General features: G+C 52.2%; 1 protein-coding gene across 3 annotated transcripts in view; it reads right to left on the bottom strand.

The window, feature by feature from the left end:
• LOC111160038 (tyrosylprotein sulfotransferase 2) overlaps nucleotides 1-26,832 on the bottom strand; it is a 49,840-nt gene that overhangs the window by 14,707 nt on the left and 8,301 nt on the right. For all 3 annotated transcript variants that reach the window (XM_022522819.1, XM_022522818.1, XM_022522821.1), the window contains exon 2: nucleotides 3,138-3,209. The gene's annotated coding sequence lies outside the window, so the exon portion shown is untranslated. The remainder of the gene's footprint in view (nucleotides 1-3,137; nucleotides 3,210-26,832) is intronic.

Here is a 26,832-nt window from a genome sequence, read left to right as displayed (position 1 = left end):
CACACACACACACACACACACACACACACACACACACACACACACACACCCGCCGCCCAGGGACGATGATCAGACTTCAGGGGCAATTTTTTAAGTGGGGGCTTGTTTCGGGAAGCAGGGTCCACCTGGCTCAGTCACCCCTTCTCCAGTCCCCTCAAATGACAGGACTGCCCTCCACCCTAGTTTATGCTCAAGGCCCCTCCTTTGCCTTTCCCACATCTTTCCAGAATTGAAGTGACGTATTGAGGTCTGCAGGCATTCGAGAAGGCAGGCAGGCCTGGGTTCAAATCCCAGCTCTTCCCCTTCCTGAGGGGACACCACACTTGACCTCTCTGAGCCTCATCTGTAAAATGGGTCTAAGAGTATCAACCTCAAAGGGTTGGCATGGCCATTACATGACTCCCTTAAGAACCGAGGAATGCGCCTGGCACGTAGGGAGCATCTGAAAAGATATCAATGGTCTCTGCCATGATCATTGGTTTTTATTCCCACATTCAGCGAGTACCTCTTGTCAGGAGATGGGCTAGGGAGCCAAGAAACAGCCTCTGCCCCCAGATCTGCCCATACTGTGGAGCCCCACCTGGGAGGGGGTGATGGATTCTACCTGAGTAGGTGAGGGAAGGCTTCCTGCAGGGGGAGGGCTGGTTTTCAAAGAGCCAGGTGGGGAAGAGAGAGGGGCTTGTTCCTGGCAAAGGGAACAGCCAATGCGAAGGCGGGAGCGGGGGGGGGGGGGGGGGGGGGAAAGGGGCGGGGGCAGGGCTGGGGAGCTGCACACAGCCTGGTGAGTGGGGCGGGGACTGTGGGAAGGGAGCCCAAGCCGGTGTTTCTCAAAGGACACAAGGTTCAGCCGAAACCACTGAAGGACCCTGTATGCAGCTGGACTGATCCACACCCAAGGTCTGGGCTGCCCGGGGCCCCCCGGGGCCGCAGCAAGTGGGAAATCAACATCTGACGCACAATCCAGGCCTGGGGTCCGAACTGCTGAGAGGCCTCAGCATTTCCTGGCCATGTGGCTTTGGGAGAGTCACTTCCCCCACGTAAACCACAGCTTCCTGGCTGCAAAGAGGGGTGGGGTGCACTGACCTCAAATCCTGCTGGGAGGGTTCTAGAAGCGACTGACACAGCACAGATTCATCTCAGCCTGGGCTCCCTGGCTTCTGGGAGCATTGAGAAATGGCTGGGAAATTTTCTCTCCCGAGAAAACTGCATCTGTCCTAAGCTGCCAACAATAGTAGGCGTTCCCTGGTGCTGAATTCAGGGTCTGGGATGAGGAAATCTGACTCCAGAGCTACTTTCAGGGCAAAGGCAGGCTGGACAAGACATAAAGCTACTTGGAAACCTCTCCAAGGACCTATCAACTTGTTCAAGTGCTCATGAGACTCGAGACTAGAATTCTGTTTATTATTTCATGTCGGTGCTTCTGGGGGACAATCAATCACACTTTAGTTTGAATTAGAGCCACCACCCTTTCTGCCTGACACTTGGTGGGGATCGAGAGAATGGAGCTTTGGGGGAACAGAAGCGATGGGAGGGGCGGTGCAGAGACAGGAAGAAAAGGGGTAATTTGGGAAGGCTGTTTCCAGAAAGGATAGGTACAGTGTGCATGGTCGTGTGTGTGTGTATGTGTGTGTGTTTGGGATTGGAAGTGGTTTGGATCCCAAACATCAGGGAGAAAGGCCTGGAAGAATGGACAGGCAAGAAAAGGAAAATGTTATTGACACACCAAGTTTGCTTAATGCTGATTATTCATGGGGCACCTGGGTGGCTCAGTGGGTTAAAGCCTCTGCCTTCGGCTCAGGTCATGATCTCAGGGTCCTGGGATTAAGCTCCGCATCAGGCTCCCTGCTTGCAGGAGCCTGCTTCCCCCTCTCTCTCTCCCTGCCTGCCTCCCTGCCCACTTCTGGTCTCTATCTGTCAAATAAATAAATAAAATCTTTAAAAAAAAAAATGCTGATTATTCATTTGGTTACAGCACTTTATTCCTTTTTTTTTGGGGGGGGGGGTAGGCTCCACGCCCAGTGTGGAGCCCAAGGCGGGGCTTGAACTCCCGACCCTGAGATCAAGATCTAAGTTGAGATCAAGACTCAGTGGCTAAACCCACTGAGCCACCCAGGCACCCAAGGTTATTAACACTTTAAAACGAGGCGCCCGATTTTTGTGTTTTTACATTTATGAAGCACTTGCTCAACTAAAACTTTTATTATCATGCCTCATGTAATGGGACCGTCTCTACCATCCCTGAGGTAGGGAAACCCCGCCCTCAGCAGCTCAGAAAGAAGCCACTGGCTCAGGGTCACACGGCTGGAGTGGCAGGCCTGGAGCCCGCCAGGCTGAGGCCGAGCTGTTCGCCGTCCTCAGACAGGACACACCCACAGGCCCGTCTTTGCCACCAGAAGAAAACAGCTCAAAGCAGACAGGTCAGCCCTAAGCAGAAAACAGCAAAGAACTGGGGGATCCCTTGAGAAGAAAAAGTAGGGTGACCTTGTAGAGAGATATAGCCAGTGACCCAAAGGCAGCTTCCTGGCCATCCACAGCCAAGGACCCCCAACTCTGGAGAGGCCAGACCGGTCCCCACTGGACACTGTCCAGGGAGGTGTCCCAGCGTCCTGGCAGTGAGCATGGTGGGTGAGAGCCACAGCTGTGGCATCTGACGGCCCTGGGTTCAAATCCTCTCTCTGCCACTTGCCAGCTGGTAACTTACACAAGGGGCTTCACTCCTCTGAGCCTCTGTTCCCCCCCTCAAAAAAGCAGGGGGAGCATAATAACCCTCTCTCAGAGAGCTATTATGAGTTTTAGGGAAATTTGGGGCTCAGCCAGCATACCAAGGCCCTGGGCAGATGGGACACGGAGGGTTTGGATTCTGGCCATGCCTGGAATCTGCTCCACAGTCCCTTGTGGGACTCAGCCTTCTTCTACCACCAGGACCATCATCTCTCTGAGACCAAGAGCTGCTGAGGCCTGCCCCCTGCATGCTGCCGGGGCCCAGCTCATTCCTACACCATATTTCTACCAGAGAGGACGATTCCAGCTGGGGGAATGTGGCGCCCAGGAACAGAGGCCGGAGGATTGGAGCAGCTCTTTCTAGGGCAGGGTCTGGAGGTACCCAGACTCTGCGGGAGCCTTCTGGATGCACTTACCTTCCCTGGGCACTCTCATCGCTGGGTCCCAGCCCTCGTGGCCGCTCGGCAAGACTGTCCACTGGCTGACCCCTGCAGAGGTGAAGGAGAGGCTGCATTACAGGTGGGTGTTGGGGAGGGGCTGGGCCCCATCAGAGGGGCAGAGGAGGGGATCAGGATCCCCAGTGGGTATCCGGCGATGACTCTGGAGGGAAGTATTCTGGGGGATGAGCTGGAGTGCCAGGCGAGGCCATCTGAGCCCAAGATGCCAAAGCTGGGGTCTGAACTTGCCTAGTCCTACAGGGAATGAAATGGCTTGCTGCTTAGGCAGAGAGGTGTAAGCTGAGAATGTGAGCTAAGGCACTGCCACCTTAGGGCGCCCCTGGGTCTCTGCCAGCCAGGGTTCTTCCTTCCTCTCAGCCCAAGGACCTTGGACTTCAGGAAAAGGGAATGTAGGATAAGCAACCACTACCACCACTATACCACTAACCACCATCTGGGGCTGCTGGGTATGGTTGAACAGGTTGTACACTGCCCATTTCCAAAAGGGTACCACAAACCTAGCCTAGGATAACTACAGCGCCCTGGCAGTGGGACATTCTCCTGCGGCTGCCACCCAGTAGTGACCAAATGCCTACTATGTGAGTGCCTTGTATCATTTAGTCCCCCTACGAGGAGAGTATGAGGATCCCAGTTTTAAAGAAGAGAAAAAGAGGAAGAGCAACTGACCCAGGGATTGCTGGAACCAGGATGCCCAGCCATATCTGTGAGACTCAGATGCCCAGCTCTTTTTTCATTTTTTAAAAGAGTTCATTTATTTGAGAGAGAGAGAGAGAGAGCATGAGCAAGGAGAGGGGCAAAGAAGAGGGAGAAGCATGCTCCCCTACTGAGCAGGGAGCCAAACACGGGGCTCGATCCTAGGACCCCGGGATCACTAACTGCGCTGAAGGCAGGTGCTTAACTGACTAAGCCACCAAAGTGCCCCCAGGCGTCCAGCTCTTAACCATCGCACTAAAGGAACCGGGCCATGAGTACAATGGGGTCTGGCAGGAAGCTGGGGTGAAGGTGGAACCAAGGGGGCTCCTGGTGTACATCCCACTGCTGTGTCCTTACCCTTCACAGTAGGGAGGAGTTCTAGCCTGCTTCTCCCCTCCCCCCATGTTACAGATGGGATGACTGAGGCCCACAAGGGAAATCACATCACAGCTTCACACGTGGAGTCTGGGGCTCTTGGTCCCGTCGCAGGACATGGGGGTTTCAGAATACGGCTCTGCAGCTGAACGACTCCCTGAATCCATAAATCATCGGTCTTCTGGGCCTCAGTTTTCCCGTCTCATAAAATGTGCTGTTTGTTGAAAGCTCTCAACGACCTGTTCATAGTGAGCACTCAGAACCTCCAAAGTATTTGTGCGGTGCTGGATATCTGCCAGGTGTAAGGCCCTTGCTGCATTTCTGTCCTCGCTCCCTCTTCACTCACTCCTCTCAACTGTACTTTGGGCCTGTCCTCGAAAAAGTGGGCTGCTGAGTTCTCACAAATGGAGAAGGGGGATGTCCAGGTGTAACCACAACGACCAGCATCCCCTGAGCTCCTGGGGCCCAGGTGGCCCACAGCCGAAGCCTGCCTCTTGGAACAAATAAAAACAATTAGGGCCAGGGCACCTGAAGCTCTTCCGGCCAAGAGCGAGATGGCTGGGGCCCAGATGCCGGCTGGTCCTTGAAATGCCACAGTACTCTGTGCGGTGCTTGTGCTCTGGGAAGCCTGCCAGCCACAGGCTGGGTGGTGGTGGGGGGGGGGGTGCTGCCACAGCCTCCCAACCAGTGGTCAGGCATTTACATTCAAATTCAGCTCCTTGAGTGCCCCCACATTTCAAGAGCCTGGTAACCCCGTGGGGGCGGGGCGGGCACTCTGCTGGATGGGGCAGGTCTGGGGCGAGGTGAGCAAACAGTGGCCCTAGCGCCAAATCCAACCTTCGCCCTAAGAATGGCTTTTAGCCCAGGTCATGATCCCAGAGTCCTGGGATCGAGCCCTGCATCAGGCTCCCCCTGTTCAGCTAGGGGGGTGGGGGCATGTGTCTTCTTCTCCCTCTCCCTCTGCTCCTCCCCTCCCTGCTCCCTGCTTGTTTTCTCTCTCTCCTTCTCTCAAGTAAATAAATAAAATCTTAAAAAAAAAAAAAAAAAGTCTGACTTTTCTTTAAGGGGAGGAGGAGGGGGAGGACGGGAAGAGGAGGGGACCCGGGAAAGGAAAGAAGCAACAACAAAAACCATACCCCACTCTGCAAAACCTGAACTACTCAGTATCTGGACATTTTTAGAACGGGTCTGGGACCCCCGCTCTAGAACATTCCCATCAAGGGCAGGAAGTTCTACTGGAGGGCACTGACTTGGAAGACAAATGAGATGCATGGATATGGGGGGTCACTGAGCCCCTCTTCTCTTGTAGGAGGAAAGGCAGCATGGATTAAGTACCACTGTGTACTCGACACCAGACTGCATTTCATCCTCACAAGAGCCCAGTGTGGCAGGGTGGGTGGGGGAGGCCCCCCTCTCCGGTTCTCCAGTTTACAAGTGACGCAGGCCCTTGTGGGGACAGGATACATATAATTATGCCCAAGAGCAAAACTGCCACATCAGCCGAACCAAAGAGCAAACACAAACCACAAAAAGAAAGAAAGACAAGAAGGAAATACCGACAATTGGAACCACCACCAAGAGTGGTGTTTGGCGATAACATGTTTCTCCTCAAGACATACTTTCAGTGTCGGCATCCTGCCTTTCTCTAGAATAAAATAATAGAACTAGTACATTTAGAAATCTATGCCACACAAGGTTGTTGGGGGTTGGGGACGGGCAGGCTGCTTGGGCTGGCTCTGATCCAGGCTCCACCAGCTACTAGCTGTGTGACCTTGGGCAAGTCACCGAGCTTCTCTGAACTTCAGTTCCTGCATCTGTAAAATGGGGAGAAGGGCAATACCTGATAGGGCATTTGCAGTGTGGTCAGTGCCAAAGGGGAACTCGCCTCCTAGGGGTGCTGGGAAGGTGGAACTAAGTTAGAACACGTTGGACCAGCGCTCCACAAACAGCGAGTGCTGTTTCCCCTTTCTTTGCCCTTTCCCTTTCTCGTTTCATACTGGCCAGAACCTCTTAAGGTGAGGCCCTTTATCTCCATGTGATGGGTGAGGAGACTAAAAGGTGGAGAGCTGAAGTGGTTTGCAGAAGCCACACATCCAGCAGAGAGAAGAGTCAGCTTCCAAAGCTGGCTATGTCCCCAAGATGCTGTCCTGGGCGTCACGTCACATGACTCATAAAATGGGGGCAAGCAGGGGAGGCCGGCAGGGACTCTGCTCTCTCTCTCTCTCTCTGCACTGGCCCATGGGTTTCCCTGAATGACCACTGGAAGGGAGGGGCGGGGAGAGGGCTGTTCAGTGTTCACGATCCCCTTAGGCCCACATTCGTTCATTCCATGAACGTTTATACCTACTGTGTGCGAGGCACTGACCGGGACGCTAGGACACATCGAGGGCAGCAGACAGAGGGCCCAGCCCTCGTGGAGCTGACACCCTGCTGGGGTAGCAAGGAAAGTAGCGTTGAGGGATAATGAGGCCTGTGACAAACGCTCAGAAGGAAATGCCCACAGTGGGGCAGGGAGACGGGCCATAACGTGTCACAGAGGAGGGGACATTAACACTGAGACCACACCAATCCAATCCCAGGTTCAGGCTCCTGTGAATTTTCAAACTCAGCTTGGTTCCTGCAGGCTGAGAGGTCCCCCCCACCCCCGCCTTCCCCCCACCCCGCACTAGGGAAGGGGGCTGGAACACAGTATGCCAGGGAAGCAGGCAGGTAGCTGCACTTACAGAGTGGTCTTGGAGCGGGGCCCGGGTTCCCTGTGGGCAGGCTCAGCCATCAGCTCTGCAAACTCACTCTGTGGGCATCAGCTCCCAAACATTCCATTGCCGTGGCTACCGTCCCCACCCCCACAGATGTCACCACCCGGACCCCCTGGGGAGACAGGAGACCAGTGCTCTCTGGGGCCAGGGCCCTGGGGATCAGAGACCTGTGCCCCACTCTGGAGGGACACCAGCCAGAGGAAGAGGTCAAAGGTAAATTCTGGAGCATAAAAGCATTCTCAGTGCTTAAAAAAAGGAAGAAGAGAAGGTGGGCTGGCTCTCTATGTTCAAGTATGAGCTCTTACTTACTGAGCACTTATTTTTTTAAAGATTTTATGTATTTATTTGAGAGAGAGAGAGAATGCAGGCGCACAAGCAGGGCATAGGAGCAGGCAGAGGGAGAAGGAGATGGCAAGGAGCCCAAAGCGGGGCTTGATCCCAGGACTCTGGAATAATGACCTGAGCCGAAATCAGACACTTTATAGACTGAGCCACCCAGGCGCCCCTATTGAGCACTTACTATATGCTAGGTCCTAAGCTAAGGATTTTACACAGATCACTGAATTTTGTTCTCACTACCCGCCACTCTCACGACCTCCTCTGACCCTCCCTTATTACCACATATTTACTGGGACTCAGAGAGGTGGGGGTCACCTACCCAAGGACACACAGCAGATAAGCAGGGGAACCAAGAGGAAGACCCAAATCTTTACACTTTTTACCGAAAATGACCTAAGCAGGGTCCCTCACATGCTGTCCAGGATCCCCCTAAGAGGCCCAGTTCGGCCCCCTATTAGGCACTAGTTGGGAATGGGAGTGATGAGGCCCAGGGCTCACATCCCAGCTCCCCCAACTCAGAGGAGGCTGAGGTCACTGTGGTGTCACTCATGTGACTCTGGAGTGGCTCTCTGAGCCCCAGTGTTCCCACCGGACAAATGGGAATAACACAGGAGGAACTGGTGCCGGAAGACAGGAGTGGCCTGGGGAGGCTGGATCAGCAAGTCTCCTCTGTAAAGGGCCAGGGAGCCAAGGATCTTGGCCATGTGGGTCCACGGTCTGTGAGGCCACCTCTCCATTCATGAAAGCCGCTGCACACGAAAGGAAGGTGGGTGGCCGAGTTCCAATTTACAAGATCGAGCAGCAAGCTGGGTTTGTCCCGCAGGCCTCTGCTGGCCGACCCGCTGGTCTGGTACGCTGCAATCAGGGTAGCACACGCCCCACCTGGGGTGGGGGGTGGGCTCAGGCAACCCCAGGAAATGCAGATGCAATTCGCCCCAGTGGGAGTTGCTGTGTATTTCGGTTCTGGGCTCCATCCCAGAAGGGCCAGCGGGAGACCTCAGGTGGCCAGCCTCTGGTGGGTGAGAGAAAAATGTACAACTCGGGAAAACAAATAGTTCATTTAAAAAAAAAGAAAAAAGCAGTAGCAGCACAAGCATGCACACAGAATCATCTGGCATCTGGTTCTGTCGCCAAGTAAAGACTCGGGGAGAGAAATTCGTGTGTGCCCAGTGCTCCTCTGGGCATTCTGCTTCTCACCACCACCCTGGGGGCAGACGCTATGATTAGCCTCTGACAGAGAGGGTAAGGCTCAGAGAGGCGAGGTGTCCAGCTCAAGGTCACACAGATGGTAACAGCCTGAGCTGGGACCCAGATCCGACAGAGGCCAGAACCCAAGCTCTTCTTAATCACTTCCCTGAAACCCTACCCCACCCAGTACACAGATGGGGAAGCCATTTGTCACGTGGCCGCTCAAGGTAGCCACAAGCTCAGCCCCCACCCTGTGCACCACAACCCCCCCCCCACTCCCAGCAAGGCCCATTCAAGCCTTCCTGCTTGGGAAGATGGGGGCCCCTGCTTGGTAAACAATGCAAATGGGTCACACACACACACGTACACGCATGTACACGCACACACACATGCACACGCACCCATGCACACCCACAGGGGACCCTGTCTCCATTCCTCTGCCAAGAAGCAGACAGGGGTGGGAAATGAGCACTGGAGTAGGAGTCCTAGTTCTGCAGATGACCAGCAATGCAGTCCCTGTCAGGGTAAAGGGTGGGGGGACATATTCCCTAACTTCTCCATGCCTGTTTCCTCATCTGTGAAATGGGGATACTAACGGAGCTGTGAGGGTTAAACAAATAACCTGCCAGTGCTCACAACAGGCTCTGTGACTGTACCACTGTGGGTCCTCCCCTTTCCTTTGGTTCTCAAACCCCCATGCTGCAGACCCCTGGGTCCCACACCCAGACATTTTGATTTGGAAATTAGGTGATGAAGCCCAGGGATCTGCCTTTCACCTCCCACCCCGCCGCTAGAGGAAATGCTGCTTAGGGCACTGGAGCTGGTGGTCGAGTTGCCCACTGCCCAGCCAGGCCCCCACACAGTGGTGCAGAGCAGCATTAGGGCACAGACCCACGTCTAGCTGGTCCTTTGACCCCTTTGTGCCACCGAGCCCTTCAACTGTCTGGTGACACTGATGGGCCCCTTCTGCGAAGAGTGCTGTTTTTTGTTGTTTTTTTTTTTTTTGAGAGCGAGCGAGCATGCATAAGCAGCTGGGGGGGGGGGGAGCAGGGGAGAGAATCTCAAGCAGACTCCATGCCCAGCGTGGAGTCTGACACGGGGCTCAATCCCACGACCCTGAGATCATGACCTGAGCCAAAATCGGGAGTTGGCCACTTAACGGACGGAGCCACCCAGGCACCCCTAGAGTGTTTTGAAATAGAATGAAATACAGAGGATCAAAAGAACACCAATTATGGTGGAATCTGGCTAAGGACAGCGTTACCAAAAAAATGCTCTGATAAAGTAACCTACACACACATTTAATAAAATAATAAATATGATCTAGAGGCAGGCCCCACAGCAAATGTAATGTGCATGCTATGATAAGAAGAGAAATCTGTAGCCACTGGCAAGCAATATAAAGATATATGTGGTTTCTGGGGCACCTGGGTAGCTCAGTCACTAAGCGTCTGCTTTCGGCTTAGGTCAGGATCCTGGGATTGAGCCCCACAATGGGCTTCCTTCTCCGCGGGAAGCCTGCCTCTCCCTCTCCCACGCCCCCTGCTTGTGCTCCCTCTCTCACTGTGTCTCTCTCTGTCAAATAAATAAATAAAATCTTAAAAAAAAAAAAAGATATCATGGTTTCTGTTGGTCACCAAGGCCCCGCTGTCTGGATCTGTGACCTACACAGACCAGGAGGAATTATTAAATCAGAATCAGGGAAATCTTCCTCCAAACTCCCAGGCCCCTCAGAGGCCATCCAAAGACTAGGCCTCCAGGAGCCAGCCTGTACTCCTGCCTGGGGAGAGGCAGGGGCTCCAGTTCCTGCGCATTGCCTCATGACAGGGACCAACATAAGAGCAAGAGGGGAAAGCCTGAGGGCAGAACCTAGAGCGTGGCTTGGGTCTTTTGGCTTCACATAAAAAATAAAAGGAGGAGACAATATGACTAGTAGGAAGAAACATTACCTCCACCCATGCTGGCAACACATGCCAGCACGTGACCTTGGATATGAACTCAAGTTCAAAGCGAATGGAGGACACCAGGGACTGGAGTCAGGGCAACCTTGGCCCCAGACACCGAACACAACCCTGCAGGGAAGCAGAACAAGTTGTGTGTCTCAATCGCCAGCGGGGCACAGAGCCCCAGGCGGCCACTCAGCCAGCCTCTGTCCCTCAGCTTCCTCATCTGTAAAATGGGTCCAACCATCCTTAGGAGCAAGGCTGCTGTGAGGATTCACAGAGATGGCGGCTTCACCGAAGAGCGAGCAGAGGGCAGGCCCGTCTTTCTCCAAACCACACATCCCGCATGTAAAGTTGAGACACCCAGGCTGTGGCCTTTGTGGACCACCAACCCGGAAGGCAGAGCAGAGAGTAACATTCCGTGATCCAGGACTAGGGGAAGGAGCTTCTAATCTTACATGCTCTGCTCAGGCGCCATGCCACCAGGACATGCTTCTTCCCTCTCCGGGACTCAGTTTCCCTGCCACTGACTTCCAGTGGGTGGCCGAACTCTGAGGTTCCTTTCCCAGCCCCATACCCAACTTCAATGGCTAGAACCTTCTTTGATGCAACCCCTCAGAGGGTTCCCCATGGAAGATTTCACTTGAAAAGGAACTCAGGGTTAGCATTTTTTTTTTTTTAACACTTTAGTTATTTGAGATAGAACGAGAGTGAGAGAGCACAAGCACGGGGAGCAACAGGCAGAGAGAGAAGCAGACTCCCTACCAAGCAGGGAGCCCGATGTGGGGCTTGATCCCAGGACTCTGGGATCATGACTTGAGCTGAAGGCAGAGGCTTAACTGACTGAGCCACCCATGTGCCCAGGGTTAAAGAGGACAAGAGAGGTGGTTTCCTTATCTGAAGAATTAGAACAGGCAGTGCCCACCTCCTGCGGCAGCATAGAGGGAATAAGATAATACCTCCAAAGTGTTATCCACGCCCTGACTCATGCTGAGCCCCCAGTACATGTGGCCCAGGATACCCCCATGCTCCCGGCTGTCGATGACATTGAGCCCTGAAGGCGACCTGGGACAAGGCTTTTCACCTCTCCGAAACTTAAGATGGAAACGGCATTCCAGGCTCATGTGAGGGCTCCCCTGCTAAGGGTGACCAAAGCAGACGGCCAGGTACCGGGTATCCTGATAACTCTTTGAGGACTAGAAGCCACGGATGCTCCAGCCACCTACACACTCAAGTCTTGGGAAATCTGTCCGGTCCAGCCGGTCTGAATTACACCCCACGCAGCTCTGACAAATTCCCATGGCAGCCAAGTGGCTCTCCAGACCAGGCAGAGGCGCTGTTCCAAGCAGAACACTCCCCAGGGCTGCAGACGGGGCCACTGTACACTACCGTGGCTTCTCCTAATTGGTCTTCCTTCCTTCCGTCCTTGGCCAGCACCCAGCTCATGTGTCCGCCTCAAAGAGAACATGGGAGATGAGGTGAGGGGTGGGGTGGCCCAACAGTGGTTAAGGGCGGAGGTGGACGGCTCAGGGGGACCCAGTCCAAGTTTGACTCTGCCAAGGAATAGGCCGTGAGACCTGGGGCCAGTTCACAGCAATGGACTCAGTGTCATCTGTCGAACGGGCTGAGTGGCCTGTCTCGGAGGGGTGCTGGGATGACTGTTGAGGCAAGTGCTCAGGGCAGGACCTGGCAGGAGGAGGATTCCAGTAAATGCCAGCTATTAAATTATCATCACCTGTAATTAGATATTCTCATTAACCATTCCACGGTATACACAACAGACCTGGATGCAACCCTATAAAAATTCACTATACTGGGGGTGCCTGAGTGGCTCAGTTGGCTGAGGGTTTGACCTGATTTCTGCTCAGGTTATGGATTCAGGGTTGTGGGATCAAGTCCCACATTGGGCTCCACACTCAGCACAGAGTCTGCTTCTCTCTCACCCTCTGCCCCTCCCCCCCCTTCTCAATCTCTCTCTCTCAAATAAATAAAATCTTTTTTTTTTAAAGATTTTATTTATTTATTTGACAGAGAGAGATCACAAGTAGATGGAGAGGCAGGCAGAGAGAGAGAGAGAGGGAAGCAGGCACCCTGCTGAGCAGAGAGCCCGATGTGGGACTCGATCCCAGGACCCTGAGATCATGACCCAAGCCGAAGGCAGCAGCTTAATCCACTGAGCCACCCAGGTGCCCTCAAATAAATAAAATCTTAAAAAAAAATTCATTACCGGGGCTCCTGGGTGGCTCAGTGGGTTAAAGCCTCTGCCTTCGGCTTGGGTCGTGATCCCAGGGTCCTGGGATCGAGCCCCGCATCAGGCTCTCTGCTCAGCAGGGAGCCTGCTTCCCTTCCTCTCTCTCTGCCTACCTGTGATCTCGGTCTGTCAAATAAATAAATAAAATATTTTTAAAAAAAATTCATTACCCTGCAAGACATCCAAGGTAAGTTAGGTGACAGAAAGGCTGACTGATCCCATGCTGGTAAATATTTATGTTGGAAAAATACTCTAGAAAGATACACCCTAAAATGTTAACTGGAACTTCACGTATTTCTCCTTTTCTTCCCCCTAATTTTCTAGCTCTCCTACAAGGGATATGTTTCAATGGTGTGATACAGAAGAAAAGAGAGGAAAAATCGGGGTGATTTCTAGGCTTGCTGCATAACTTGGACACCTTCAGCCTTGGAATACAGAGCCAGTTTTTGAGAAAGCCCAGGGGAAGCCCAGAGAGCACAGTCTGGTCAAGGTCATGGAGAAGACCAGGCCCAGGCCCAGCTCTCTAGACACCCAGCCTCCTCTCTGCGGGCATCATTCTGGCTCATTCTCCTAACAAGATTAGGGTAGGTTGGCCTCCTGATTAAAAGTCTGGCTCTAGAGTCAGGCTGAGGATCCCAGCAGAGCCAGAAGCTACATGACCTTGGGCAAGACACGCAACTACTGTGGACATCAGTCTCCTCATATGTAAAATGAGAATCAGACTTGCAACAGCGCCAGATCGTTTCTGTCCGGATTAAGTAAAATAATGCATGGAAAGCACTTTGTACCTTTCCTGAAAACAGTTGGTGCTCTGGGTCCTATTATTATAGTTATCACTATAATTAGTATTTGCAATTTAGTGATGTCATGGAAAATCCTTTAAAGGGCATGGAATTATAACCCAGCAGGCACAGGAAAGAAATTCAGACTTGGGTACTAGGGAGCCATGGCAGGTATTTGAGCGAGAGAGGTGCAATGTGACTCTGAAGCTGCACAAGGCTGGCAGCCAGTGGCCATCTCCAGGAGCCTTCTTGGTCAGGGTCCTCTGTCACAGGCTCCACATCCTAGGTTGTCTCGCTGGTGCTGCGGGGCAAAAACAGCACAGCTCCCACAAGCCACGCCCCCACCACTTCCAGTTCTGCCAGCTTCCTGGGCGCCAACTGCGCTGGTGAACATCAAGCGAGCCCCAAGCTGGGGGACCTGAAGCAACCCAGATGGCCTCAGTCCACAGGTGGGATGACCAGGAGGTCCAAACACCTGGCAGGGTCCCCGGGACGACAGGGGAGAAACGGCCCCTACTTCAGGGCCACGAAGACTGGTTCCCTTCTACTTCCCTGTGTGACCTTGGGAAAGTCCCCCCTCTCTCAGAGATAATTTGCCCACATGCAAACGGGGTCTTAATGTTTCCATGTGCTCAAGGGCTGCCGGTGGTGGGGAACGTGTGCAACAAAATACAGCAATAAAGCAACAGTGGTTTCCTTCGGCTGCACTCCCACGGCCTGCCAGGCACTGTGCTGGGTGCCGCAGGCACACACTTTAACCAAACCCTCACAATCTAGAAGAAGTCCTTGTACCCTTCCTAGTTCTAAAATTTACTTAAGTATTCAAGTCACAGGTATCATCTCCATATTAAAAAACAAAAACAAAAACAGAGAAAGCTTAAGTCTCTTTGGAGCCAAGCCTCCAACCACTACTGACCGGTTTGGGGAGGCTGACTGCCCTTCTTTCCAGGGGGTCCCAGTGGAACCCGCATCTGAATGGACGCCACACAGGGCCTCTCTCCTACCCTCCCAAACACCCATCCTCCCATCCTTCCATCCACACGCAGTCATATCCCACCACAGACCAATTTTCCTTGAGGGAAAATTGTCCCAATTGGCAATGTCTGGAGACAGTTTTCGTTGTCACAAGTAAGGCTCGTCTCACGAGCAGAGGTGAGGGATGCCGCCAAGCATCCTAAGATGTCCAAGTCAGCACCCCCCCACCCCAGAAACAATCACCGGACCCCCAAATGTCAGTGTGGCCAACACAAGCTTCTGAAACTTGCTAGGTCATGGAGGTATTTCCACGGCAGCACACTGGTTCTACCATCCAGGAAACACTGCTTGAGCACCTGCTGTGTGCCCCATAGCCCAGCCAGACAGTCTAGCACGGGTCACTGTGGCGAATGACACAGGGAAAGCCCCCGCACTCAGAGTGGGCTCATCCTCACACAAGACCCATATGGATCGGACTGGATCGTCCTCCCTCCTTTTAATTGCTCCAGAGCATCCCCTTCCTCCCCCAGCAGGGATGGCCCATCATGCAGGGTCAAACCCTCCCAGCGGGACATTTAGGCTGTTTTCTCCTTTGCTGCAACCCGCCCTACCACACAGGAAAAGGCCTCCTTGTGCCCACGTTGAGAGGCCCCCTAGGACTCTCTGGAAGCCTGCCAGTCCCTCCTGGAGGTTCCACATCGAATTGCATTTTAACAGGCCGCAGGGATTCCCATGCACCTTAAAACTTGAGCAGCACAGATCTAGGGAGCTATGTAAAAAGGGGGTCAGCTGCCTGGGGGCCAGGCATCCTCAGATCGCAGCAGAAACTGCCAGAGTGCCCCCAATAGACCCTCTGGTCAGTGGTCTTTAAGGTCCACCATCCCCGCCCACTGTCTGTACCAACTTCATTTGCCAGACGCTGCTGTTTTGATGAGGCAGACGGATCCTCCCCTTTTTCAGCTATGAGGCTGATCAAGGTGTCCAGACAACCAGAACCCACGGTCGGTGACCTGTAAGGCCTCTCCCAGCTCTGGCTTTTTAGAATTTGGCCATGCCCCGGGCATGTTCCCTGCCAGCTTCCTGCCCGCCCACTCTGGCTGTTGGCACATGGCTCCAAAGTGGGAAGGCGGAAAGGTTACAGCTCACCTAGCAGGGAGGGAAAGTTCCTGAGGGAGGGAACAGGCTCCGTGGGCTGGGCATCCGTGAGCGCCCCTGGGGGGGTTGCCCTGTGCCCATTCATGTCCAGTCACCTAGGACAGAGGACCAGGCTGGGAGACAGGGCAAGCCTGCCCTCATTGAGCACAGGAGGTCATGTTGGGGTACTGGGGTGAGGACAGGGCCCAGGTAGGGAAGGGATGGTTGGGGCCCCAGCTTTGACTGACTAGGCACACATCTCGGCCCCATGTTCCTCCCCCAAAAGTGGGCTCATACCACTCACTGCAGAGCTGCTGGGAAGAATGGAATGTAGGGATCAGCCAACAAACAGTAGTGCTATCGGAAGGCCTGTCTCCCATCTCGAGCAGGCACTGTGCTGCTTCCCTCAACTACTCCCTCCTCGCAGCTGCTGGCTGCAGTCGACACTGCCGTTCGCCCCACCGGACAGATGAAGACCTGGAGCCCAGCTCCCGACCCTTGATCTAACACTGAGACATGGTCCTGGGAGTGGTGGCCTGGCACTGACAAGGTCTGCATTCCCCATCTGAATCCTGCCCCTGCTGAGCTGTGTGGACTTAGGCAAGCCCCTTCACCTCTCTGAGCCTCAGCTTCCAAAGCAGTGCAGCCAGGACATAATCCAGAGATAGGAGATACCCAGTAAACAGGAGGGTGTCATGCCCCCCCGCCAGGGCTCCACATGGTCACCCCTCAAAAGACCCAACCCAGGAAGACCAATCATCCATGGGCATCATAGATCTCTCGTATGCCCTAGGTGCGACAGGGATGAGGCCATGCAGAGCGGACAGCCCCCAGAGAGGGAGAGCCACTTGCTCAAGGTCACACAGCCTGCTAAACAGAGGAGAGCAGGGCAGGGAAGCAGGAAATGGGGTATCAAACCTGAGAGGGGTGTGGGCTTCAGTCAGGGTGGCAGGGGAGGACCAGGTTGGGGCTGGCAGGTGTCTGGAGTGGAGACCAGCAGAAGGCGGCTGACTTGTGGGGGCCAACATTACTCCTGCAGTCTCTCAGCTATGAGGCCTCTTTGAAGGACAAGTCTGTCCTGGATGTGCCCGCCCCTCCCCAAAGGCTCCTCCCCTCTGGGCCCAGCCTGGTCACCTGCCTGTGCATTATCTGTCTGGGGCATCAGGGCTCCTTTCTGTGGCCACAGGTCAAGCCTTTCAGGCTATGCAGTCTCCCCATAGATGGATACATCCCATCCTCTGGAATCTTCTCTCACCACGGTGGCCAGAGGGTATAACTACCATGGAAAACTGACCACATCGCTTCTCTTCCTAAACCCTTCCACGAGCCGTCAGACTCGGCCTGATATTCTAGCCCTTTCCCAGGGTCCATAACAGTGATGTCTAGATGACATCCAGGGTAAGCCACATGTGGAATTCAATTTTCCAGAAGCCACGTTCAAGGGAAAAAAAAAAAAAAAAAAAGCCACATGAAAAAGAAAATGGTGAAATGAAATCTGATTCTAGATTTCGTTTCACCCAACCTATCCAAAATATTACCATTAACCAATGTGAAAATTTAAATAAAGTCAACATCAACTATAAATATCGTTTAAAATCAATATAAAGGGGCACCTGGGTGGCTCAGTGGGTTAAAGCCTCTGCCTTCGGCTCAGGTCATGATCCCAGGGTCCTGGGATCAAGCCCCGCATCGGGCTCTCTGCTCAGCGGGGAGCCTGCTTCCTCCTCTCTCTCTGCCTGCCTTTCTGCCTACTTGTGGTCTCTGTCAAATAAATAAATAAAATCTTTTAAAAAATAAATAAATAAATAATCAATATAAAAATTAAGATTACTGAGACATGTCCCCCTTAGTACTAGGTCTCTGAAATCTGGGGTGTACATTCCACTTTTCAGTAGGCATATATGATCTGTATTTAGAGTTCATAAAATTTACAGTTGAAAAAGTACATTTGCATCCCGAAATAGTTCCACACATGCTTAAAAGTTTCCCAAGAACGGAATGAAGTGTCTGTTTTGAGATCTAAATTTAAGTTCAATTGAATAAAAAATTCAGTTCCTTGGCTACGTTGGCCACACTCTAAGGGTTCAGCAACCGCATGTGGCTTACAGCTCCAGGGGGAGGGCGGGGAGAGGGGAGGACAGACAGGACACACAGATTGATTAAGTCCTTGACTGTCATCCACAGTCCCCACAGTCTGCTCCCGCCCCATTTCTAAGCCTGCCCTTGGGAGTGAAACCCCCAAGCACGCCGAGCTCCCATCCATACATCTCCATGATTCACCAGTGCCCTTCCTCAGCACCTCCAGCTTCCTGCTAGTTCCCACCCAACCCTTCAAAATTCAGCTCCAGGTTCCCCCTCCTGCGATGGCATCTCTGACATCCTCTGGCTGGGGTGACATTACCAGTCCTTCTGCTCACTGCCACCACTGCCCTTACTGTAACATCGCAGGGTATTACAACTGTCTGGCTCAAGGCTTCCCAACCTCAGGGCCACGGACATTGGGGCAGCATCCCTTGCCTCTACTCATTAGATAACAGTAGGGCCCCCCTCCCCCGACAAGGAGCAACAACCAAAAATATCTCCAGGCATCACCAGTGATCCCAGGGGGCACAATCATGTCTGGTTGAGACCCAGGGCCTGGCACACAGAAGGCACTCAAGCATGTGCCTGATCACAAGAGGTGTACTTAATAATGTTCAACCCCCTGATGCCTGCCTCCTCCAGGAAGCCTTCCGTGATGCTCTAGCCCAGTCAGTGCTTCCCCGGGGACTCCCGCAGCCCCCAGGGCACTCGCCCCCGGAGCAACATCCTCCAAGGGTAGGCACTGGGTCTTGTTCAGTACTGTACTTTCAATGAATAACTTGTAGAATGGCATACAGTAGGTGCTTAATAGATATTTATAGAACTGACCTGAGAAACACGAATGACTTGGGTTGAAAAAACCCCCACAGTGTGAGTTTTACCTGTTTTAGTTCAGGGTTCTTTCATCCCAGCAAAGGTGCTAATAACAGCCAGAGCTCCATTGATGCAGCAAGCTCTGAGCTAAATATAAACACCCTGCAGGGTTTAGAGAGGGAAACTGAGGCTTACACAGGTGAAGGGCTTGCGTTGCCTTCAAATCAATGATTGGGAGGCTTGAAATGCCCAGTTCTTCCTCTTACTGACTGCAAGAATTTACAAATGGAAGAAGATATCTGCAATATACAAGTAACATGAGGTATTTGTAACCAGAATATATAAAGAGCTCTTTGACATCTATAAGAATAGGCGACCCAAGAGAAAAATGGGCAAATTTGAAGAGAGACACTTCATACAAAAGATCATCTGAATGTCAATAAGCATATAAAAGAGCACTTACTGTTATGAGTGAGTGCTACTCATTAGATAACAGCAGCACCCACCCCCCAACCAAGCAGCAACTACCAAAAATATCTCCAGGCATCGCCAGTGATCCCAGGGGGCGCAATCACGTCTGGTTGAGAACCAGGGCTTGGCACACAGAAGGCACTCAAGCATGTGCTATGACTGAGCAATTCTACTGCTAAGTACACATCCATCAGAAATGCACCGAACTGGGGCACCTGGGTGACTCTGTCGGTTAAGCATCCGACTCTTGATCTCAGCTCAGATCACGATCACCCAGGAAAATAAATGCAAATTAAAAGTCTACTATAAGACCACCATACATGCGAATAGCTTGGAAAAAAAAAAAAAAAGATAACATCAGGTGTTACCAAGGACATGATGCAACCACAACCTTCATGCTCAGGGGACAGGGGAACCTGGCAATTTCCTTTGGGAAAACGGCATAACAGAGCCAAAAGCAGAACATGCACCTTTTCTATGACTGAGCAATTCTACTGCTAAGTACACATCCATCAGAACTGGGGCACCTGGGTGGCTCTGTCGGTTAAGCATCCGACTCTTTTTTTTTTTTTTTTTTTTTTAAAGATTTTATTTATTTGACAGAGAGAAATCACAAGTAGGCAGAGAGGCAGAGAGAGAGGAGGAAGCAGGCTCCCCGCGGAGCAGAGAGCCCGATGCGGGGCTCGATCCCAGGACCCTGAGATCATGACCCGAGCCGAAGGCAGAGGCTTTAACCCACTGAGCCACCCAGGCGCCCCAAGCATCCGACTCTTGATCTCAGCTCAGATCATGATCTCACGGCTGTGAGATCCAGCCCTCCATCAGGCTCAGAGCTCATCACTGCTTGCAATTCTCCCTCCCTCTCCCGCTGCCCCTCCAGTTGTGTGCTCTTTCTCTCTCTCAAATAAACAAATAAATCTTAAAAAAAAAAAAAAAAAGAAATGCATCTAACTGTTCACCAAAGAATACCTACCGAAGTGTCCCAGCCCCCAACTAGAAACTAGCCAAATGCCCATTAACAAGAGAATAAATATGTAAACACTAATAAGTTATATATACCGAACAGCCAGGCAAAAGAATAAGCCAGAACTTCACAGAACGATCTGGATGAATCTCACAAATTTATGCTGAGCCAAAAAAAATACAAAAGAGAGCATCTGCGTTTTTATGTACATAAGGTACTTTATATGTCTATAAAGTACAAAGACAGGCAAAATTAACTTCTAATAGAGATGTAAAGATCATGGCTAACCTCTGGGGAGGCCTTACTGGAGCGGGTACCAGGCATCTTGTTGGAGCCGGTACAAGGCATGTGCTTTTTTTCTTGATCTGGTACCTTCACGCCTTTTGAAAATTCATCGAGCTGTCCTCTTAGGAGGTATGCACCTTTCTGCACATAAGATAGACTTCAACAAAAATAGTCTTCCAGAGCCACACTTGGTCCAACGCTGAGGAATAGTGGTGCTGGCTGGGAGCCCTCCCACGCATGTACCTTCCCATCAGCTACAGAGGAACACACAAGCCTCCATTCATTCCCTTCATCAACACCGGCCAGCAGGCGCTCTCCCAGGCCCAGGTTTGGTGCCGGGCGCTGGGAACAGAAAGGTCAACAGAGCGCAGGCCTCCAGTCATGCCACCCAGAGCTCAGCTCCTGGCACACACCTCTGCCCCCAAAGGACTCGCAATAAAGGAGTAGCCAGGCTGGGCTGGTTTTCATGAGAGGCCAAGGGGGTGATGTCTGCTTGTCTTCCTCTCTCTCTGTGTCCCCCCCAGGAGAATGGTTTCAGGCTTTTTCCTTCCTGACACTGGACCAAAACTGATCGTGCTGGCAGAGGTAGCAGGAGCTTCCTACTGGATTACCACCTCCAGCCCAAAACTCCTTCTACAACATGAGACTTTGGCAGGCAACAACCATCTTGTCACCTCCAACTGGGCGCTGAGCCGGCAGCTCAAACTCAGCGTATCCAAAGCTGATCTCCTGGCCACACCCCCACCAACCAAATACATTCTACCCCTACTTGGTGGCAGTATACTATGCTCAGGCCAAAAGGCTTGAAGGCAGCCAGACTCTCCTTTCTCTCTCCCACCCCAAACCAACCCAGCAGCAAATCCTGCCAACTTCACCTTCAAGGTGCAGCCATGCAACCATTTCTTGGCTCTGTCACCAAAGGCACAGGTAACAAAAGAAAAAAGAAACAGACAAACGAACTTCATGAAAATGAAAATATTTTGTGCCTCAAAAGGCACTATCCACACAGTAAAAAGACAATCCACAAAAACAGGAGAAAATATTTGCAAAGCCCGTATCTCATGAGGGATTAATTAATAACCAGAATATATAAGGAACTTCTAAAACTTAACAACAAACCCCAAACCACCTGACGCAAAAATGGGCAAAGGACTTTAACAGATGTTCCTCCAAAGAGGATCTACAAATGGCTGACAAGCACATGGAAAGACGGCTCAGTATCACTGACCATCAGGGAAATGCAAACCAAAACTGCAAAGAGAAGGCATCTTGCAGGAACAGTGTGAATATCTCCCCCTCCCACCTAGTCCCCCAGCCTCCACCCTGCAACTCTCCAACAGTACACATATCAAGGCTCCCCACTATGCTTACGATACAATTTTTTTTTTTTTTTTTTTTTTTGGAGAGGGAGAGAAAGAAGGTAGGGAGGGGCAAAGGGAGAAGGGGGGAAAGAAGGTGGGGAGGGACAAAGGGAGAGGGGGAGAGAGAGAATCTTAAGCAGGCTCCATGTCCAGCACAGAGCCAGAGGCAAGACTAGATCTTACGACCCTGAGATCACGACCAGAACCAAAATTATGAGTGGGACTCTTAACAACTGAGCCATCCAGGCACTTCAGAATGCATTTCTCCATATGGCTTGTGGGGGGGGGTCTCATGATCACTCTCCTGTGCTCCAGACAAATGGAACATCTATCAACCCAATGGATGCCACACACCCCTGATTTTCCTAACCATTTTCTCTCTCTCCCTCAGACTCTAGGCATGGACATGTGCCCTAGGCCTGGAAAATTGCCATGTTCTGTTCCCAGGCCACAGTGTTAGCTTAGGGATGGATACATAACTCATTCTAGGTCAATGAAGTCAGCTAGAGACTTCTGCAGGAACTTCTGGGGAAGCTAAGCAGGTAGGGTGTGGGGTTGAAGGTACAGGGACATCTCCAGTTACCACCTGTAGAGCCTAAGAAGCCAATCTAAGAAGATGGAACCAAAAGCTGGAGCTGTGGCTCCCTGATATTAGTTGAGCTCCTGGATCCAGCCATGCCTGAAGCCATCCCTACCCCTCAACTTTTTAGTTATGAGCCAATAAACGTACTACTTTGCTTAATTCCATGGGAGCTGGGTTTCTTTGTCAATCAAGAGTCCTATCTAACATGGACCTATATACCCTCTCCCCTACTTTATCTTGGCTTGTTATCACCTCAGCTCAAGGACCACCTTTTCCAGGAAATCTTCCATGAACACCCAGATTAGATTAAACACCTCTTATGTCTCACATTCCCCTCTATCTACCCTTCATCATTCTCTGTAGTAATTGCTATTTGCCCCTTCATCTCCCACACTTAACTGTGGAGAGCTTATGGGCTGAGGGAATCTGCCTTGCTTTTACAATTTTTCTCTTTTGTATTCCCACCCTTAACACAGAGCCTGGCACACCCCCAGGCATTCAAATTTTATTTTTCCAGCTCACTTTGTTGATTGGTAAGTGTCCTCAGGTATCAGGGAGTGGTGAAAGAATGGGTTTTGCAGGAAGATGGACCTGAGTCTGAATTTTTCCCTATTAGCTTTGGTAATAGCTTAGATAAGTCGCTTAGCCTCTCTAAGCCTCATTTTCTTATCCGTAAAAGGCAAACAGCAACTAAGTACACATAAAGGCCTCAATACCATAATGGAGCAGAGTGAATTCTCAATGAATGATGGTGCCTGCCTCCACTTTTCCCTCCAGGGTAGAAATCCTCCCTCTCCCTTTTATTTCTGCCCTGCCACTAGTACGGATATCTGTCAAACTGCCTGCCAAGCGTGCATTCTCTCAGCATTCTCTCATCTTCTGGGATCAGTCCTTGTGACCAGGATGGGGCTGATCCCATGCCCAGGACCAGTGATGGAGGGCTGGTCAATACGAGGGTACAGACGTTCATGCATAGGCACAAGACCCCAGGTGGGTGAAGAGGAGTCAATCCGAGGATTTGCAAGAATTACTAGAGAAATGGCTCTCTTGCAGTCAAGACTGCTACTGTTAGGAGGATGTATGCCCACAGGTGTTACTGGGGAGAGCATGCCTAAGAATGAAGCCACCAACGATGAAAGCCCATCTGAGACATATCTTGATACGCTGGAGTACCTGGATCCAGCTATACCTGAAGACGATGTGATTTCAGACTTTCCATTTACCTGACCCCCAAAATACAGATACACAGTAGGCTCTTTTGACCTCTGCCTACTTAACACTCCATAGTCTTCTCCCAGGCCCCAGGATGCTTTTTCCTTTTTGAATGTTTCAGTAAGACTAAGTCAAACTGATCTCCAAAGCCTTACACGATGATGGCAGGACCCAGCTAAGCACTCGCACTCCTGCCCCAAAGGCATGGAAATGAATTTTCTACATGGGAAGCCAACTCTTACAAAAAGGTCAGGTTGTTCCCATGTATTTTTTTGGCTTACAAAAGAGCCAGGTTGTTCCATATATTCCGCTCACAAGGTCTCTGGCCAACTTCCGCCTTCCCCTGCTTCCGGCTGCAGCTTAGGGCAGGGCTTTTTTGATTGCTTTACCTTCCACTTCTTTGTTGTGGAGGTTTTGCAATGGCTGATGGCCAAACAGTGGAAAAGCCTGACCAGGAACAAAGCGAGAAATAACCATTTGCGGGAGGTAATGGCCCCAGACAAGAAGGCCTACACCTTTTTTTATGGTTCATCCAAGGAGGAGGGTGTGGGGGGTCAGGCACACAATCAGCACGCTTGGTTCTGGGGCTGTACCTACCTGGGCATCTAGTTTACTGACACTTCAACCTGCCCCTGTCTCCGTCTCAGACAAACCCAGCCCCGGACCAGAAGAGGTTTCCTCCCTCACCTACTCACCAAGCAGGGAGAGGAGCCACGGTTTCAAACTCAAGAGCTGTTCAAGAACACTTAACATATCACAAGCCATGAGGAAGAAGGGGCAGCTCGTCAGCGTTCACTGTCTTCTGGGGGAGAGTTGGAGGGGGGACTCCAGATTCAGAGGGAGGGAGTGAACAGTCTTTTCCCACAGGAAAATGGTTTTGGTCCCAAGGACGCCGGGGACCTTGCTGGAGAGTACTTCTATCTGCAGACTTGCCTGGACATCAGCAGGAATAGGGTCAGCTCGGGAGACAGTGCCTGAACTTCTCTGAGCCTGTTTCTTCATCTGTGAAATAGGTGAACAACATAATCCCTATCGCTGTGAATTACCGAGCATCTCTATGCCTCCGGCCCCAGAAAACCTTATTATCTATCATTTTCCCGGTAACGCAACAGATGGTCACGACTGTGATCTCCGTTTTACAGGTGAGGAAGCTGGGGCCCAGAGAGGGGAAGTAACTGGCCCAAGGTCTCACAGCTTGGGCACCAGCCAGCTGGCATTCTGACTCCCATGTGTCTGACTCAGAAGGCCCCATCTTCCCATTGTATCAGGGCTCCTCGCGATGCCTGCCTCGCGTCACTCTGAGTTTTCAGCGACACCACACACAAAAAGGTAAATGTGAGCCTGTTTGCCCGGGACCTGGGAAGTCTTAGGGATTCAGGGATCTGGGAACTGAGTGCCTGGCAGCAGGTGCAGCTGGAGTCCTCACTTTCATCTGGGCTCTCTGTCCCCAGTGCCGGGTGGAGAAGGTCCCTAAAGAGCACAGCTGGGAAAAGTGACTGTAAGTGAGTAACCACCTTTCAATGAAGGAGCCCACACCTGGGCATCTGTGCCCTCCAGAACGTGGGCTTCCACCCACATGTCTGGTTGTGCCCGTCACTCCCAGGCCCATTAGGAACGTGCCACACACTGGCAACCCCAAGAAGTCAGATCTGGAGAAGTCTGTGGATCAGCCCAGGAAAGGGACACTCTAGTAACTGGATAACGGGCAGAATGAAAGGAGAGAGGCGGATCAGGGGAATAAGTAAGTCATGTGACCAAGGAGGTCGGAGGAAGGGGCTGTGGATTCTGGCTGAGGCAGGATGGGGAGCAGAGGAGTGGAGGGTGGTGGTCAGGCAGGAATCTGAGAAGGACGCCCAGCAAGGGAACAGGAGCAGAGGATGGGCGTGGGCGAGGGAGGAGCTTGAGCACAGAGGCCCAGAGGCGTCCAAGCGCACTGGGAATCAAGAGTGGCAAAGGATTCACTATGAGCACAACCGTGTCAAGGTTGCGGTGGTGTTATAAAAATAACCATAGCAAGAACCGTAATAATAGCAAAGGCTCAGGTACTGCTAACTTTCTGCCCAGACACCGTTCCAGGTGGGACGGGGGGGTGGGGGGGGCAGTTAGGAGCACAATTTGCACGTGTATTAGTGTAATAGTCCAATCAATCCTCACAACTGATCTGTCACAATGGTGCAGTTATTATCCCATTTCATAGAAGAGGAAACTGAGACAGAGCAGTTCAAGTCCTGGCCTGAGAGCTCAAAGGTGGCGTGTGGGGGAGCATGGTTTTGCTCCTACACTGTCTGGTTTTTAGAGTATGCTTAACCTCAACCACAGTGGTTCCCAAAGTGGGTTCCCAGACCAGCATTGGCAGCTCCCCTTCCAGACCTGCTGAATAAGCGGTGGGGGGGTGGGGTGTGGATTCTGGGTATGGGGTACAGCACTGCCCTTTACCTGTTCAAGAGGGGAGGGAGGCAGGAGAGGAGGGTGGCAGCCAGATCTTGGGGCCTCGAGTGCCATGAGAAGGGGCTCCCCCAACTCCTTTGTAGGCAATAGGATGCTAGTGAAGACTTTTGAGGGCGGGAGCCATCTCTTCTCCTTTTGGGTTTTCCCAGCTAAGGCACAGAAGACCTTGTGATATAATGGTATCCTCGTGACCCAAGATAGAACAGGCAACATCTAACCAGAACACTGAGGCTCCTAAGGCCAAGGCAGCCACCGCCCCTACCTGAGAGCAAGTGACCTCTGACCCCACCGACCTGATCCCTTCTGCTAGTCTCAGGATCCTTGTGCTTCATTCCCCTGGAGGGTAAGTAGAGACACCCCCAAGGATCTCAGGGGAGGAACCTGCCCAGACTCCCCCAGCAGGAGGGTTATAAGGAGCCAGCCTCAAAGCCCAGTGCCCCACCTAGGAGTGGGTGTTCACAGGACACCCACAGAGGGCCACCGGAGTACCTACCAGCTAAAGGCTCTCCCCACACAGCATCTACCTTGGGGAACCCAGACCTGCTCTGTAACTCCAAATCCATTTTCATGGATTTCTCAAATCACCTCCTCTCGCTGAGCCTCAGTCTCTGAGGCCTCTGTGAAAGGAAGAAGCTGGACCTATTTTCTACTATTGCTAGGATCCCCCAAATTCGCCAACAAATGTGCACTGCTGACCTACTGTGTGCCCCAGTAGAGCCCGGAACACAGCATGGGGCCTGCCCCCGGGAGCAGGGCCAGGGCCAGGGCCCAGGGCCACTGAGACAGAAGGAAAGGCGAAGGCAATGACCCACCCTGGCCATGCATCTGCTGTGTGTGGAGTCAGGGGGAGTCAGTCCCCAGAGGCAGGGTGACCAACATCTCCACCCCAGGTGACAGCCCCCTGCTGAGTCCCCAAACCAAGTTAAACCTAAAGCTGCACTCAGCCCCCTCACTGCCAACCCAGGCTTCCTGTTCCACTGCCTCCCCCCCAGCCCTGG

The sequence above is a fragment of the Enhydra lutris genome, unplaced genomic scaffold (assembly GCF_002288905.1).
Source record: "Enhydra lutris kenyoni isolate GAN:26980312 unplaced genomic scaffold, ASM228890v2 scaffoldscaffold73, whole genome shotgun sequence".
NCBI classification, from domain to species: domain Eukaryota; kingdom Metazoa; phylum Chordata; class Mammalia; order Carnivora; family Mustelidae; genus Enhydra; species Enhydra lutris.
Note: the sequence above shows the minus strand (reverse complement) of the source record. Positions and strands in the feature narration are given on the sequence as shown.